The following is a 17253-nucleotide window of genomic DNA, read 5'->3' on the forward strand; positions in this document are numbered from 1 at the left end:
ATATATGGAAACTCATATCATTAAAAGCTTATACTGACTACTAAGTACAATTTTCCATTGACAACAACACAGCAATGGTTGGTGTCATGGCGACCATGCCATTTCCCTCATTGATGTTTTGTTGCCGTTTCAAAAACGGTGATCTTGATTTTGAGAAAGGCTTGCTGTCATGACACATCGAGCGACACCACTGACAGGCCAACTGGTGGCATGCAGTCTGTTGCAACTCAGCTCACTTGGAACAATGACTGATTAGGCGGTAACACCTGGTACCAGACACTACTACCTAATGGAAAACTCTAAAATCTGACTCGGCTCGACTCGAGTCGACTCAAATCCAGTAGGTACTAGTGGAAAAGAAGCATAACTGTCTGCCTCTGGCTCTTTGGGGCATTGATGTGGCTTTTCACCTTCAGACATTCTCTCTCTCTCTCATTCACACACACACACACACACACACAAAGCAAAATTTGTGTATTTGTTTTTTTTATCGCATCTTTCCTTTTCAAGCGTGGTTTGTTTTTTGTATTTGTTTTGTGCAGATATTGCTCTGTTTGGTTATTCTTTCCTCCTCCCATCTTTTCTTTTCTTTCTCTTTTTTCCTGCTGGTCAAAATTAGTAATGCTACATAACACATGTGATCATGTTAATAATACTAGAGATTAATAAACTGACTAAATTCAACTTTTATTTTATTTAATTTTAAAGAAAAACACAAACAAGAGGAGTCTATATGGAGCCTGTAGAGCTCATCTTGGAAAAGCAAATACATTTGGCACAACAGTGAATTCTGATTAGGATTTTAATTGCAAAAGCTGAAAGACAAGACAGACAAAAAGTAATAATGACTGCTGTGAAATTTTTGCTTTCTATTTCATATACTTTTCAAGATATATTTCTCTGACAAATGGTCATTCAGACCAATTAAACACCAATTTCTCAACACAAATGTTTCACTATAGATAAACCCCCAAATTTTCACTGGTCTTTCTTACCTTCAAAATGCATCAGGACTAATACACCAAAAAATATTGTCTAGTTAAAATACTTTTAAAAGGTCCAGCACTCCTGCAAGACTTATTTCAGCAAACATTGATAAAAAAAACAAAAACCCAGAATCAAAAATACTCAACACTGCTTTACGTGCTTATGGGACAAACACCTAAATGTTTACCAATATATCTTGGTCTACAATAGACTTTATGTTATTTCCTTTGTAATTAAAAATTACAGCAGTTATTGATTGTAAAATATATGCCCGCTAACTGTCACCCTAACTGTAATTTCATTAAGGAGAGATCATTTGGAAGAACCTAACCTGATTGACTAAGAGAGAGAAGTTAATATATTTGGTGATTAAACTCCGATGACCCATCATGGCAGAATCACCTCTCACTGAGGTGTCTGAGGTGGAGCTAGGCTGCATGAAAGAGAGTCTGACAGGAAGAATGACATAGAGCACAAATTTAAACTATGCAAAGTGGAGGCTGATTGACTCAGAGAAGGTGGGCGAGAAGATGATTGGACTAGAATATTGATGTAAGAATTAAGATTGACAGCATGGGAAAGCAATATTCATAAAGAACAGAAAAGCAGTCGAACACCAAGGAAAGCAGGCACAAGGAGTTATTACAAATCTTCCTTATTGAACTTACACTTAAGCTTAGTTTCTTATGTGTTGTAATGTATTTTATACAGTGAAATTCTGGACACCACAGCTGCTAGTATTTTACCATAAATTAAGATTTTACAGTAAAATACCGTATATCTTACATTTGGACTGCTTTTTCACTGTGAAGAACCGTAATTAATTTTGCATATCTTTAACATATTTGACCTATTTCAAAGTTGTTTACTGTGAACGCACGAGTGTTGCATGTTGCTGCCCCTCCCGGGTACTTGTTGGTTCTAAGGTGTAGGGGAGGGGGTGGACCTTGGCAGATGTCAGGTGATTCTTGGGACAGAGAAAGACCCAGGGTATTGGTTGGAGTGGCTAGTGCCTAGCAGGTGCCTGCACTCGTTCCTGTTCCCCGGAGGAGGGCGGCTGAGCAACCTCCAGTTACATGACCTGCTCACAGACGCCGGAGAGTCCTGCTCAGCCGGAGCTGGAGGTCGGCACCAGGCTGACACACCAGAGCTGCATCAGCAATTAAGCCTCACCTGCTTAAGAAGAATGAACTGGGTCTTGTTGTTGTGTGTAGGCTGCAGCCGGGTGTGTTAGAGTGTTCATTAACCGGAAATAAAGAAAAGTGTAACAATGTAGTCGAGTCTGCCATACGTCTGTTACACTGTTCTTTTTAAATGTACATTAAGAATTTTGTAGTGATTGGTCTTGGATGGTTCCCAGGTGACTAGAACCTTGGGACCCTGTTCTTGGCTCATGCCTGGATTGGCAGCCTCTGCTGGGGTGGGATGTCCATTGCCTCTGGTTCTCTGGAGCTGTTTCCCTCTGGCTGTGAGTGCTTTATCTGCTGGGGTGGGCACACGGTTGTCATCAACATGTGCAGCCTTGGGTCTTCAGTACACTTGGGGGCTGCAGATGTCTCCTGGGTCTTCCTCTGTCTGCTTGTGGATCTGAGTTATTGCGGCTTCTCACGCTCATTATCAAATATGATTAGTGAGAAAGACACATATACAGGCACTGACACACACACACATCATAACAAGATTCTTGATTTGTGTATCTGTATTTTTTCATATGTTTATCTTCCAGGTGCTGTTTGTTTTTGTTTCTTCCTACAGGTGTAGCTATTGTTGCACCATTGTGCATTTCTACATGTGCTCTTTTTTTAATTTCCTGTGTCAGCTTTGGCATTATTAAATTACAAGTGTAATTACAACTATAGAATGCATTTTCTGAAGAAAATGCAGTGTGAATGCTGATAGCTGAATGTTTTGAACTGAAATGTAATAATTTCTGAATCTTAAGTTAAAAAATGTCAAATTAGCCGAATCATTCACCTGAAAACCAAAGTACAGAACTGTTGAAAGCTGAAGTTCACACAGAGGAAGTTTAAAAGTTGGAGCATTCCTGAAAATCTTTCAAATGTACATTAGAAAAAGATAACAAATGACAAAAGAAAATTTAAAATCAGAAAAGATCTGAATTAATGTGGAAACCTCATATTCTTTAAATCCCTTGAAGAGTGAAAGTATGAATTTTACATTTCTAAACTCAAGAATCTTAAAATCTTAAAAGAAAAACCAGAATATCTGCTGTGTGTGTGAGTGTGAGTTTTCTTGTGTGCACGTCTATATGTGTGCATTTTCATCTGTGCACGTGTATGTCTCTCTGTGTGTCTGCATGTGTGCATTTGTGGGTTTATTTTCAGACTAACTGTGTGTTAGTGGGGAGATAAACTATACAGAGTTAGATGAGTTGAAATGTGGGAGAATCTGCTTTCAGTTCTAATCACCCCGTCAGAAAAGAGGATTCTAAAAGTCTGACTCCAACTGCCCAGGTGTGAACCACCCGTCTGCTGAACACAAATCCTCCAATGAAAAATAAGCAAGAAGTTAACAGGCCAATCAGAATGCTCTATCTATCCAGTTGGCCTCCAGTAAATTCTAACAGACTGTTTCTCTGTAGCAAATCCCTGTCAAATTCACCGAAATGCACCTGTTGAAAAACTGCTGGTAAATCCAAAACTGTAATTTCTATAGAAGACATTTTTGAACCGTGACGATCCTGAGGATTTATCCTACACAACAGTGTGTTTTTAATGTTCCCGGTGTCAAAATAAAATGTGTTTCTATGGGTCGGTTAGAAGGTGCTATCTCCACTTGGATCTACACAGTCCAAAAAGTTGACATTTCTTAACTTTGAGAGACGCGTTGTTGGAAAGATACGTTTTTGAGAGTAAAATGATGCCTGTGGACCAAACACTGCTGAAAGAGAAGTTTTTCAAGATGAATCTTTGGGTTTCTGCCACAGTGTCAGTTGGCCCTCAACCACAAATGGTCCCATAGACACCCATTATAAACTCTGAAACGGGTGAAAAAAAGCATGAAATTTAAACTGGAACTGAGGAAAACATATGAAAGATATTGAAAAGCTAAATACAAGCTGTATAGTTCAATTGCTTGGCTTCATTTTAAAGTTTGAATGGTGTCTGTAGGTGAATGTATGTGGAAGTATGTGGAGATGAAGTTGAAAGAGGATTTGAAGGGTCTCCCCATTGAAATACAAAGAAAAACACAAACACGAGGAGCCTATAGAGAATTTATAGAGCCTGTTATGGAACACAAAATATGCTAGGCAAAATTGTGCATTCAGATCATATTTCTGATTGCAAAAGCTGCCATACAGTGTTGTTTGTCAAAACATGTCATGTTATCAACAATTTATTGGTTTAATAATGAATGGAGCTTGAAATTGGCTGTTTGTGATACGAAGAGAATGTTTTGTATGGTGGAAACACAACTTTCAGCTGCCAATTTTCAAACAATGCTTATTTGTCAAAGAAATGCTGCTGGAAAACACCTTTCATGCTTTTGGCACATTTTGGGATTGTTTGCTGCCAGAGTGGGACAAGGAGGCTTTTGTTTATAGATACCTCATTCTTTAAATTCTAGATAGAGACATAAGATAATGACACAGCCACAGAGCAGACAGAATGGTGAATGGTGCATATATGTTCGAGTCAAAATTAGAGACTAAATACTATATATTTATTTCACAGCTAGTGTAGTACATGTACTGCAAGTACAAGTCTATTTACCATTTACTTGATTACCACTACATTTTTTTTTACTGCACAACAGTAATGGGTGTCTTGGGTGGTACCCCAGCCTCTGGTGGGGTGGTGCCCATTTCCTCTGGTTATCTGGGGCTCTTGCACTTTGGCTGTGAATGCCTGAAGTGGGGCCTCCCTCCTTCTTCCAGGGTGGGCATTCAGGAAGAAACCTCTGGCAGAACCAGGCTCAGGGAGGGGCGGCCATCTGCTGCGACCGGTTGGGACCAGTTTTTTAATGAAAAGCTGTGTTAGTTTTCCGCCACGTGATCATTGAATCATTACTTATTATTAATCTCCAGCTCTCTTTCACAGCATGTCTGTCTTCATCCCCTTGCCCCCCCCGAGCCTGGTTCTGCTGGAGGTTTCTTCCTGTTAAAAGGAAGTTTTTCCTTCCCACTGTCACCAAAGCACCAAAGTGTTGAGGTTTTCTATGTTTTCTTTGTATTTTTGTAGAGTCTTTACCTTCCAATATAAAGCGCCTTGAGGCAATTGTTGCTGTCATTTGGTGCTACATAAATAAAACTGAATTGACAATTGAATGTTTAAGCTTATAAACTACATACGTCGTAAGTAAATCAGCAATATTCACTTGGTAAATTCAAATAGTAATAGAATAATTATTAGCATGTGTAAATGTATACATATATAAATTAACATTTAGATACGTAAATTTAAATGTGAAGAAAATGATTCATAGCTAATCATGCATGCCGAATGTGTTTGTAGAGTAACCGTTTACACTGGGTCTCTGGCCGTTATTATCATTCGTTGTGTTGTACCAGTTGAGGGGAGCCTACATGTTCAGTCATGCATATATCCCTTGGAATACAAGCTGGATGAAAAACAGGTTTTAACACTGCTCTGAGGGAACATGTACAGATGTTTGTTATTTTAAGACTTGCCATTGTCAGACAGCTCTTCAAATTCATACCTTAAACTTTCTGACTACATAGGTGTGTATCGCCTGCCAGACACTGGCAAATTAAAAACAACATATTTTCTCACACTAACTCATTTTTGAATGCTACTCCTCACTTGCAGCCATGGGAAGGAAGGAGTAGCAGTCAAAACTGAAATAGCATCCACCCATTTCATGGCTTTATATTTTTTGTCACTTGTGGCAGTAGCAGAGAGCAGCTGTCTCCACAGAGATGGGGCCATTCAGGCCATCCTAAATGAATGAAATGTTTTATACCGACACTTCAGCAGTGGTGTTAGCCAATTTATGTGATTTTCAAATGCATTTATTAACAATGGACCTGACGAACTTGTATATGCTGACTTTTAATTTAATGAATTCATTTAGCCAAGTAATATATATCTATTCATGCTACAAAAGGCAGGGTACACTCAGTCTGTCCCAGGGCACTAACACTCTAGTCAAATAAAATTAAGCATTATAAATTTCATTTATTCATGTAAACCCAGTTGAACAGCAGTTAAGATAACAAAGGTAGGAGGGAAGAAATGTTTTACCTTTTATAACAGGTGGACACCAGGTCCTAGGAGGTTAAGGTGCTTAGGTATAGAAAAAAAGCATGTAAGAATGTGTGTGAATGGGTTAATGAAGCTCATATCAACAAAGGTTTTGAATGCTCAGTACGAGTCCATTTACCATTTATCAGTGCCTAAGTGCTTTCGACATGGATGCTTGAGCATGCAGAATTCATCTATCAACCTTCAAATTGGTCAGTGTCTCATTCTAACATCCGCCCCTTTAAACTGTAGATAATTCTGTTATACTTGATGAGAGACTGAGGGGATACTAAAGTAATCACATTTAGTGTCACATTTAGTATTCTGTTTAGCTTTCAAGAAGAAGCCTGCAAGTTGTGCATCTGCATTTAATGGTTGCACTTTATCTTTTCTATTTACCAGAACCGTCATCTTTCAGTAAACTTACTGTTTTGTCTTGTTCATCAAATGAGAGAAAACAAATGTAAATGTTTGACAGTGAAACAATTTCGATTTAGACAACATCATTTTGCAATCAGCAACCACATGGACATGCATAGGATATTTTATCAGGCCTGACAACTAAGGGAAGAATGGCCACTGCTCTGATTCATGTGATGGGATTCTTACTTTGAAGAATCGCCTGTATATGAGTGGAGTGCACTCCCCTTCTGCACCACATGCAAGACCACAACACCCAGGTGAGGATGCTTGCGAGACTGCGATGCAGTCATTTTATGTTGGCAGCTGTCTCCAGAGTTTGGCATCAGAAGCTGAGGTCAAAGCTTTTGTAGATAAACAGCTCCTGCTCCTGGCAGATGGAGGTTTTGAGTCAATGGGCCAGTAGTCAGCCCTCCATCATCAGTCTTCTCACTGAGCTTTAATCTCAAAGCAAAAATACTCTGCTATAAGTTCCACCCTGTTGATTACCCAAAAGTGACTTCATGCAATTTACAAGGTTTTAGCAAGTCAGTATGAGCAGCTTGGCCATATCGTGATCATTCTTCAGCAGATATATGCATCATAAAAAGAGTGGGATGAGCCCCGACTCCAAGAGGACCTCCTCCAGGGTTTGAAGGAATAGGGGTGAGTACTTCCTGACATGTGTTACAGGTTCAAAATATTGGGGATGGATACAGGAGGTATACCAATAGCTTCAACAAATGCTTCAATGCAATGCTTATTATATAATTCTGATGTAATGATAAAATAACAGTAAAATATCCCGTCTCACATGCAAAACATTTTTGTTGCCCATTGCTACACCTGCTCTGACATGGATGCAAGCATGTCATTGTGATGTGTATATGCATCAGATTTGCCTCGAGTTTCACAAGGTCATGTGTGTTACTAGGCAGTCTTTCTCAACACACCTTGCAGTGTTTCATGGATTGCTGGATTTCATTGTTACTGAACCCAAAAAGCAGACATTATTTTATTTTGTTTATTTATTAAGTGTATTTGGTAACTGAGGAGGAACTGGGCAGGCAGAAACTATTGGCTGTACCGAGGACCTGATAGGATCTGTGAACAGGGAGAATAGGAGTTAGTACTAGTGTAACACATCTGTACCTGCCCCAAAGCTGTAATGCTGACTGTTATGCAGGTATTTAGAAACAAGTGTGCAGCAGACTTTACCAAAGCCTATTCACATGAAAATGTAAGAGATTACTGCATACACAAAGTACCTCTGAAACTGGCTTCACAACCACTGACATAATAAGGTGACAATCAGGCCTGCTCTACTACTAACCTGCTACCAGTCAGCTTATCACCCTGGTAATAAATCTTATTCATACAGTCCACAAACATTTAGCTTCTTTCTTTAACATCACAGTATCACAGCAGTTGATCTAATATCTTACTAGAGAAAGCGTGAAGGAACAGCATATGTACTCAAAATAAACATGAATTAAAGGCCAAGTCACTGGAGGAGTTGTTAATGGGTGGCAGATAAAATTCCTAACCTGCACCAGGTGTCTGCCACACACCACACCCCAACATTACTGTGGGGCATTCAATGACAATTAAACAATCGCCAATCTCATACCCTAATGAATAGCCTGGGTTATACTGGTAAGTGGGGAGCTGGAGAATGGCTGCTGAGATAACTGTGTCTGTTTGCCTTACTTGGCATCCAGTGGGTGATGATGGATCCCGAGTAAGGATAGGGTTGCTGTCAGAGGGCAGGCTGGGGTTTTAAGCCAAGTGTGTGGATAGCAGTGGAGCATCCATATGGGGCAATGGAGATGCATCCACAATAAAGTTTGTGCAGATCAACAGACTTGTGACTTTCGCCTGAGTAAGACACAAGCTTGACCATAAGCTAAGTTGGCTGAATGTGCTCAAATGGCGCACATACACTGTAAAATATAACTTGTTGTTTCAACTTAAAAATATGAGGTAAAGGGCTGCCTTAAAATTTTAAGTTAAGTCAAGAAATAGAGTTTGTTCTTATAACACAACCAATTGTTATCTTAATGAAAAATCACATGTTGTCTAAACTTTCATCTTAGTTTAGTTGACTGAGATTTATTAGTCAGTTCAACTCCTTTAATTGTCATCTTTACTTGGGAAAACCCTTTCAGCTAAATTAAAATAATCTATTGTTTAAACTCTTGTCCTAGTTCAGTTGACTTGGGTTTTTTAGTTAATTCAAATACTTTAGTAGTTCTTTTAACTTAGGAATCTATTTTAGCTTAACTAACATAATCTGTTAGCTAAGTTGATTTAAGTTTATTAATTAACTGAGCTCCTTAAGGTAGCTGAGTGAACTTGTAAATCAGTTTCATTTTAATTATCAGAGTTGATTGACTGGATGTAAAGAAAAATGTGTATTAAACATCTTAAGTTTTGTTTTGTTTTTTTTTGGCTTTCTAACATCCATTTCAGCAAAACTACCTGTTAGGTGTATCTGAGATCTCAGGTTTAAATATCTACATTCCTTTAAATTAATTTTCTGTTGTTTACAGAAAAAAAATAAAACCCCACAGATTCCATTAAAGTCTATCTGATCATTTCATACAGAAAGTTTGTTTTAAGAACATGACAAGACAATTACTCATGAGCACCCAACATTCACCATTTATTGTGCCATCTTAGTCATCTGAGAAACAGAAAAATCAGTGACGTAGCTCATCAGGCTCACAATCCATCAAAACTCAAAGGCTGCTCCCTGTGAAACAATAAATTTGAACTTGGTCTTGAGCCCAGTTTGGGTGAAGATGAAATTCTGACCAATACTCTCGGAGCAGTAGTGATTCTTGTGAAGTAACAACATAAAGTCTGCATTAATGTAATGTATCAACGGGACACTTGCTATTTTAGAAAAGTTATTCTTTACATTTACAAAATTTTTAAACTTCATTGTGCTCAGTCACACCTGTTAGCATAAAACTTGAAATATTGAAATAGTACAAAACCTTTGATAAGTGACAGTAAAGATCAGTTTATAACAAGTAAGACATCAAACTCTTGTATTTGTCTTCGTTTACAATTGCAACAAATTCCACAGAACCAATATCTCTGAAAATGAGTGCATGCTTCTGAAACATTTGATAATATGGATATTTCAGAAACATTAGTTTGAGTCTGCTCAATTGCAAAACAAAGGAAAAACTACTGACTTGCATGAGATAAGCATCTGCAAAGTCCAGCATTATATTGTTGTTCACATAAGTTTCTTAAACCATGAACAAATGAGTAATTGTCTAATCTGGAATGTAAAGTGTAGTCATTTAGTGACATACAAAAGTGAGAATGAGAACTTGCAAGAATAAAAAAACAAACAGTAAAATAAAAACTGTCCTTAACACTAAGGAACATACAATTACAGTTCTGCATGGCTTTCTGCAAGAGTCTGTTTCTTAGACCATGCACTAGTGAGATGCACTGCCTTCCACCAATGTTCATTAGGATGTTCTGAATGACTTCAAAGATGTCCTTAAGTTCCTTTGGATAGTCTATGTTGAGGGCAAAAAGAAGGCCCATCAGCATGGAAATGGCACTTGAGACATCCCTCAGATTAGACAGGATTACTGCCGCCTCAAGGACAACCAACACATCGATGATGTCTTCTTCTTTCACCATCGCAATGCCAACTTTCATCCTCTTAGAAAACGTGTCTTCAATACCTGTCGGCTATAAAAGGGTTCAAAGACAAAAAAAAAAAAAAAATTACACAATTACAATTACACAATATCCCTTGTGCTTAACAATTCATGTCTTTCCAAAGAAGAGCCATACTGATGCTTTGGATGATGGTGATTGGCTTTGGGTAACACTTATTAGTTGTTAAAGTTTTTTCAGAATGAGATATGCACCCCCATGTTACAAATCCATTTCTTGCTTTAAACAAAGACCATGTTCATAAATAACTGAGCATGTCTTCAATTGCAGAATTCAAACAAAATTTTCAATTTAAATGGTAAATGGCCTGTATTTGTATAGCGCTTTACTAGTCCCCTAAGGACTCCAAAGTGCTTTACACATTCAGTCATTCACACACATGGGTGGATGACTGAATCGTGACTCAAGAGTTGACAGTTCGTCTTATAATCGGAAGGTTGTCGGTTCGATCCCCGGCTCCGACAGTTTCAGTTGTTGTGTCCTTGGGCAAGACACTTCACCTGTTGCCTACTGGTGGTGGTCAGAGGGCCCGGTGGTGCCAGTGTCCGGCAGCCTCGCCTCTGTCAGTGCGCCCCAGGGTGGCTGTGGCTACAATGTAGCTTGCCATCACCAGTGTGTGAATTTAAATCTACTTATGCTAAATATTGGCTGTGCTCTAAACCAAATCTGGCTGAGAATACACGAAATGTGCAAACTGCAGCTACACTACAGGATCAGATTATGGCTCCATAGACAATGCTTCTTTAATCAGTTTATTGATTAGAGTTTATTTTTTCCCCCTATATTAACAGCATGAAAAAAGAGCATATAGACATGGCTGAACAGGTTGCATAATTGGCACTGAATATCAACATCCACCTTTACCCAGCTGCCCAATGACTCTCGGCCAGTAACCTTTAATTGCTTACCCAGTCTACACAGTCTCTTTTCCAGGGTCCAGGACATTTCACCAAAGTATTGCCCCCCACAGCTGTAGCAGCCACTGCAGCCCCTTAAATATCCTAATATCTCTGCCATTACAATATACAATGTGAGAAATCAAACGTAAAGCTGAAGTGAACAGTACAGCAGCGAAATGTCAAAGACCCTGGTGAAGACACGAATAAACACAAGACACTAATAATATCAATGCTAGCTTGCCAGTTAGTTACTCTGAAACCCAGACCAAATCCAGTGTCAAAGATCTTGTAATAATACATTTGGTGAGGAAAAAGTACACATGTACTTTTTAATTTAAAATCCACTGTGGTGCTGTCATTATTAAATTTACTAAAAGAAACAATGCTAACCTTCACAGTCTTGAAAGTGTGTGAGGGATCTTCCTTTAGAAAATGAGGTCCTCTGTCCTCTTCCTTTGTGTAGGGCTCTGGTCAAAGAAGTCAAAAAGAAAACAAAAACACTTTTTAAACAGTGTTTATGAAGCATGTAGACAGCTCCAAATTCACAGCTTTTTGATGCATAATTCCATCAATATATGATTATCATTGGAGATTTTGAATCAGGCTTATCAGGACATTCAAGTAGAATATGATATCCAACCTACCACCAATATACATAGATTCTGTAAAAGTTACCACACTAAATGTCCAGTTGTGAAATATGATGACAGACTTTACTTATCAGCTTTCTTTCAATGAGTTCATCAGTTGAACTGGATAACCTAAAACTTAAACAAAGGATTAGATTTCGCAGTTGAACACTTACATCATCTCCGAAGCATCTTATGAGCCTAGTTAGCCTTTCTATGCCGCTCTTGATTTTGTACAGCTCCACGAACCTCTCCATAATGGTCAAGCACAGCAAAAAGGAACCCTTTCAGGTCAACAGATATAAGACGGGCAAATTCTGCTTCAACCTGAGCAATAGAAGAAGAGGGGTGGAGAGTACAGGCAGAATTAAAAAAAGATTCTTTGAGACCCAAATTTAAGCAAACAGTCATCTGAGGCCCATTAGAGAAAACACAAACACACAAAAGCAAACAAACAAAAAGATGCACTTTACCTGCCGTTCAGCAAACAAGGAAGTTCAGAGAACAATAAGCTCTGTCTTGAAATCTTTTAAAGTAGAATGATTGTGAAAATGACTTATGTGATGTAAAACTTTAGTAAACGTGCGATTAAAAGAACACTGAGTAAAAGGACAAGTAACAATTTCCTTATTCCTCAGATGTTTACCTTGATGAGCAATACTGTTTTAGTCCAACTGCCTCATTAAAGTTACACAACAGGCTTTTTACATTAAAGCCAGCAAGTCCATTACATACTCCCTTTTTAGATCTGAAATACTGTGCACATTCTGTGTATATGTAGTGGACAGCAATTTACCCCAAAGAGCGCAAAGTTTGCAAGTCCACCTCATTTAAATGACAAAGTCAAATGTGATCATCTAGACCTGTGAAAATAAATTAATGACAAACTTGCAGTTATGGATGTTATTACAACCACAAGAACCTAAACAGTCTGCTCCATTGCTTTTGTTAATGAATCATTTGTTGGTAACACGTCTGAATATTTAGTTTATGCCACCTGCATGTGATCATCAATAGTGCCATATTACTTCTTAAGAAGTACCCTGACACTACAATCTTTATATCATTTGTTCTACAGAGCTATTAAATTACAATATAATCTGTGGTGTTTCCAGTATGACAAAATGCACAAATTGTAACTTACCATTTGACTCCACTGACAAAAATAAATCCCCAGCATCAAGTTTGGCTTCACAGACCTAAAATAAGTAAAATAAAAATATATGTTATAATTATATTGTTTTCGCCATTTATTCATGTTTGCTAATTTTCTGACATATAAACAATGTTAGTTTTGTTACAATACAGAGAATGCAGTTTAATTAAAAGGTAAATTATGCAAAAAAAAAAAAACTTCTGCAGTACACCATGCCAAAAATCAGTGTCTCTGATGCCAATTATTTTATCACTACAGCTCGTTTAGTATGGAAACTCACACAATCTAGTCATACTGATCACAAGAGTTCAAAAATAAGTTAAAATAGTGAGCTGTTGTTAAGCATAAAGCATTTCAGGGTAACAAATAACTGCACAATATAATTAAAGCAAAAAATAAGCACACTGGAGGACTATCTGATAAAAACTAATATAATGCTGGTTTGTAGACCATATTTTGTCTCAGTCCTCAGTGCACTCTTGCAGCTTAGCATGCAGCAGTTAATAACACCTTAAGTGATTACATAGGGATAAACAGATGACAACAAGCATCCGAGTCCTGCCAAAAAGTTCTTTTTGAACCCAGCCAGTTATTGGAAATATTGCCAAAATGAACTTCCACCAAAATACAACAGCCTGTGAACTTGAAAGAAATTTACAAGTACAGAGACAATATGAAATAAGCTTTATTAATTAGCTGAGTTAGCTTGCTAATATCGCAACAGGGTGAGTGCACAACCTTAAAGCTAGCGGCACAATACTTGTGATTTGGTCAGTGCCACATTAAACCCATAAAAAAGGCCATGTGTCAGTTTATTAGCTCAAGTTTGGTCATGACACACAAGCTGGACCTTGTCGGCTAAAGCTACATTAGCTAAAGCAAACATTTCGGTAAAAGAGAAAAACACACATCATGCCATAAATTCAAAACATGTTCCAACTTTTGTAGCTCTCTTTCCTTATAGTTATAACCAATGTTACTCACCTTGAAAGCATATTCCAAAGAAGACGATTAGAAAACGTCCAAGTAAAGTGAGCATGTCGTTAACCGCCAATTCCCCATGATGCACCTCGGTAGCAGTCACGTGAGGCAGTTTTGAATCCTGCTGTGCTCAACTTACCCGCATTGTCAAGTTCACATAAGTTTCTGATTTAGCTGGACATGAGTTTTCAAGTTAGCTTTTTTTTGTGTAATTGGGACGTTTTTAACTTGTAATTCTATGTTATAACAACAACTTCAGTCATCTATCGTCAAACTGATATAGAATAATATGTTGAAATAACAAACAGCTAGAATTACATTTTACAGTGTAGATGCTTTGAGGCAGGATGGATACAGAGGACCCAGTCAACAATGAAGTCTGCTGTGCAGGGTTGTGAAATGTGGGTTAAAATCTCCACGGTGCAAGACATTTTAGTAGTTGCACTAGCAGCATGGTCTGTGTATAGCACTAAAATTTCAGGGAGTTTAACTTAGCATACTTCCTTTGTATTAGACTGAGTAGAACGACAAACTTTAGAAAAGTGTTTAGTTTTTTGCATTGCCTGCATGTTGCTGTACCTGCTGGACAGTTAGGTCCATTGGCTAAATGAACATGTGGACAGGAGTTACAGGCATTACAGATGTTTAAAAAATGTTGCAAAATACCTGTCTGATGGCTTTAGAGGGTTAAATGGCACAGCAGTAAATAGGTGGAAATGGCACGTGCCGCTGTCAGGGTTGTAAACAAAATCTTGTCACCAATTTTGTAGTGTTTGTGTAAGAAACTACGGCATGAGTGGAGTATAACAACCTGTACTTTATTAGGCACATTGCAGAACTCTGTAGCACGTACCATATACACAAAGACAATCCTGTCCTGCTTACACACAGTACATCCTAGGTAGTTATTTCATGTGTTCAAAATAAAAGCACAGGACAAAGCAGTTTTCTACATGCAACATGCCTCATTCACACCTATGTGCTGCTTTCTCTTCAACATTTACATACATTCATACTCATGCACTGATACATACATACACATACATTTCAGAGCAACTGTGGGGTCAGTATCTTGCCCAAGGGTACTTTGGCATGCAGACTAGAGCAGACAGCAACCTTCCAACCTGCTCGATCTCCTGAGCTGCAGTAAATTGCTAATTATATAGACTTCAATAGAGGTAAAAGTAGGTGGAGAGTATTCAAGCAAGCATATAGTTGATAGTGGCAGTCACAGATAATTTAACTAATGATTAACAATATTTCTGAGCAGTTTGAGAAAACACAGGAAAACCACTTTATGCTATTGATGGGGCATTGTGGATAAGTGGTCAGTATCTACAATATCTAAGAAACAAAATGCAAACTACAGTAAAAGAACATCTGAAAAATGGTCTAATAAGTAAGAATTTAAATTACTTAGGATATCTTATATGTCTACACCAGAAACCCACCTCAAAAAGTTTGATTTTGAACAGGTATAGGCCCAAATTTACAGTAGAGCATTCAACACATAACTAATATGTACAATGGAAGAGGAAATGGGAGAAATGCCACTGAAAATGAGGAACATAAAACTTGTGTTAACGTACTGGGTGCACATACAAGGCAATATTAGTGCTAGAGTATTTTACAGGAATGCTGGGAACATAACCAAACCAGTTATTATAGTGGGTGGATAGGAAAGGTGCAAACTGCAGGTCTGACACATTTGAAAATAAGCCTGACTGTCTCACTGTCAGTCCTACCTCCCTGGAGATTTTTTATTTCTTACGTCTGTGGGAGAAGTTGAAAGGAAAATCAAAAAGAATATCAGCGACTGGGCAGACGGCGGTTGCTTTTACAATTTTCATTCAATATGCAGCAGCAGCAAAGAAGAGAAGAACAGATTTGTCAGTATAATGGCAAGTGGAATTAAAGTGGAATTAAAGTGGAATTAAAGTGAATAATGTTTGCTTTACAGTGGGTGAAAGAAAATAACAAAACATAGTTTCATCATAGCTTCTGATAGCTTATTAGCACTCTCAAGTCTGGAAAATATTCATATAAATTATATGTTGTATGTGTATTTTCTATCAGATTTTTCAAATGCTTTTGGAATTCCGTAATTTAGGAATGTCATTACTTTGAAGGGAATGAAAAGGTAGACTGCTGGAAAAAAATGATGAAATTAATATGAAAATATTGCTATGCAAAGCAGAGGTTTAAATTATTAAGAATTATATGTTGAATACTTGGCAGGAATATTGGGACACAGCTGGCACAAGAAGACATCTGTACAGTATCCAAAAGTAAGTAGGTCTGAAGGGAGTGCAGAGCAGAAACCCAAAGGAAGAGATGTTGTTTACTGGATTGAGAATAGGACATACAGGATTCAATCATACACTCCACAGTTTATGTAAAACACAAACATGTACCAATATAACTTATAACTCTCTTGACACTTGACGCTGTTATGATAGGCTGTGTGGCAGGCAGGCAGGAAAAGTGGACCCAAGAGCAGGACTCAAACAGGTAGGTTAAACTCAAAGCGCAGCTTTATTGCTGGAAAATAACCCTCAAAATAAGACTCACAAAAAACAGCACAAAAACTCTGAACAGAGGAGCTGGAACGAAGAAAGAATCAGAACATAAATCATAAAACAGAAAAGCACCAAAATAAAAAAACAAACAGAAAACGCTGGGTCAAAATGACCCAGAACCGTGACAACCGCAGGGACTGCACTTAATTTCATTGTACTTGTTACAATGACAGTAAAGGTAAAGATACTCTGTTATGGCATAAAACACTGCCTGTATTTACAAAGAGAGGACAATGCAAATGTACTTCTTGGAGTTCCAATCTCAAGCCACAAGATATAGAGAGGAGGATGCTTAAATCAGGTGTGCAAACTGATGCGACATGCAGTTTTTCTGCAAACTGCACCAATATTGTAAAGCTGAAAAACATGCATGTCTTATTTTCAGCACTTGATATTGAAATGAACTGTGTACGCCTGTGTTTAAAAAACAACATAGCTTTTGTAAATCACCCAGAAATAACCACATCTATGAGTTCTCACAGACTATTTTGCCCTAATTAGTAAATGTGGCCCTTAGTTTGTGACTTTCATCAAAATTAATAATATGAACATAATAATAATAATAATAATGACAATAATATGAACTTTTGCAAAACTAACCACACTTATCAGCGCTATTTTGCCCTGATTTGTAAATCTGGCCCTAAAGGAGGAACTAATTCAAGCAAACTAATAAACAGAGAGACAAGC

The sequence above is a fragment of the Oreochromis niloticus genome, linkage group LG19, assembly GCF_001858045.2.
Source record: "Oreochromis niloticus isolate F11D_XX linkage group LG19, O_niloticus_UMD_NMBU, whole genome shotgun sequence".
In the NCBI taxonomy this organism is placed as follows: Eukaryota; Metazoa; Chordata; class Actinopteri; order Cichliformes; family Cichlidae; genus Oreochromis; species Oreochromis niloticus.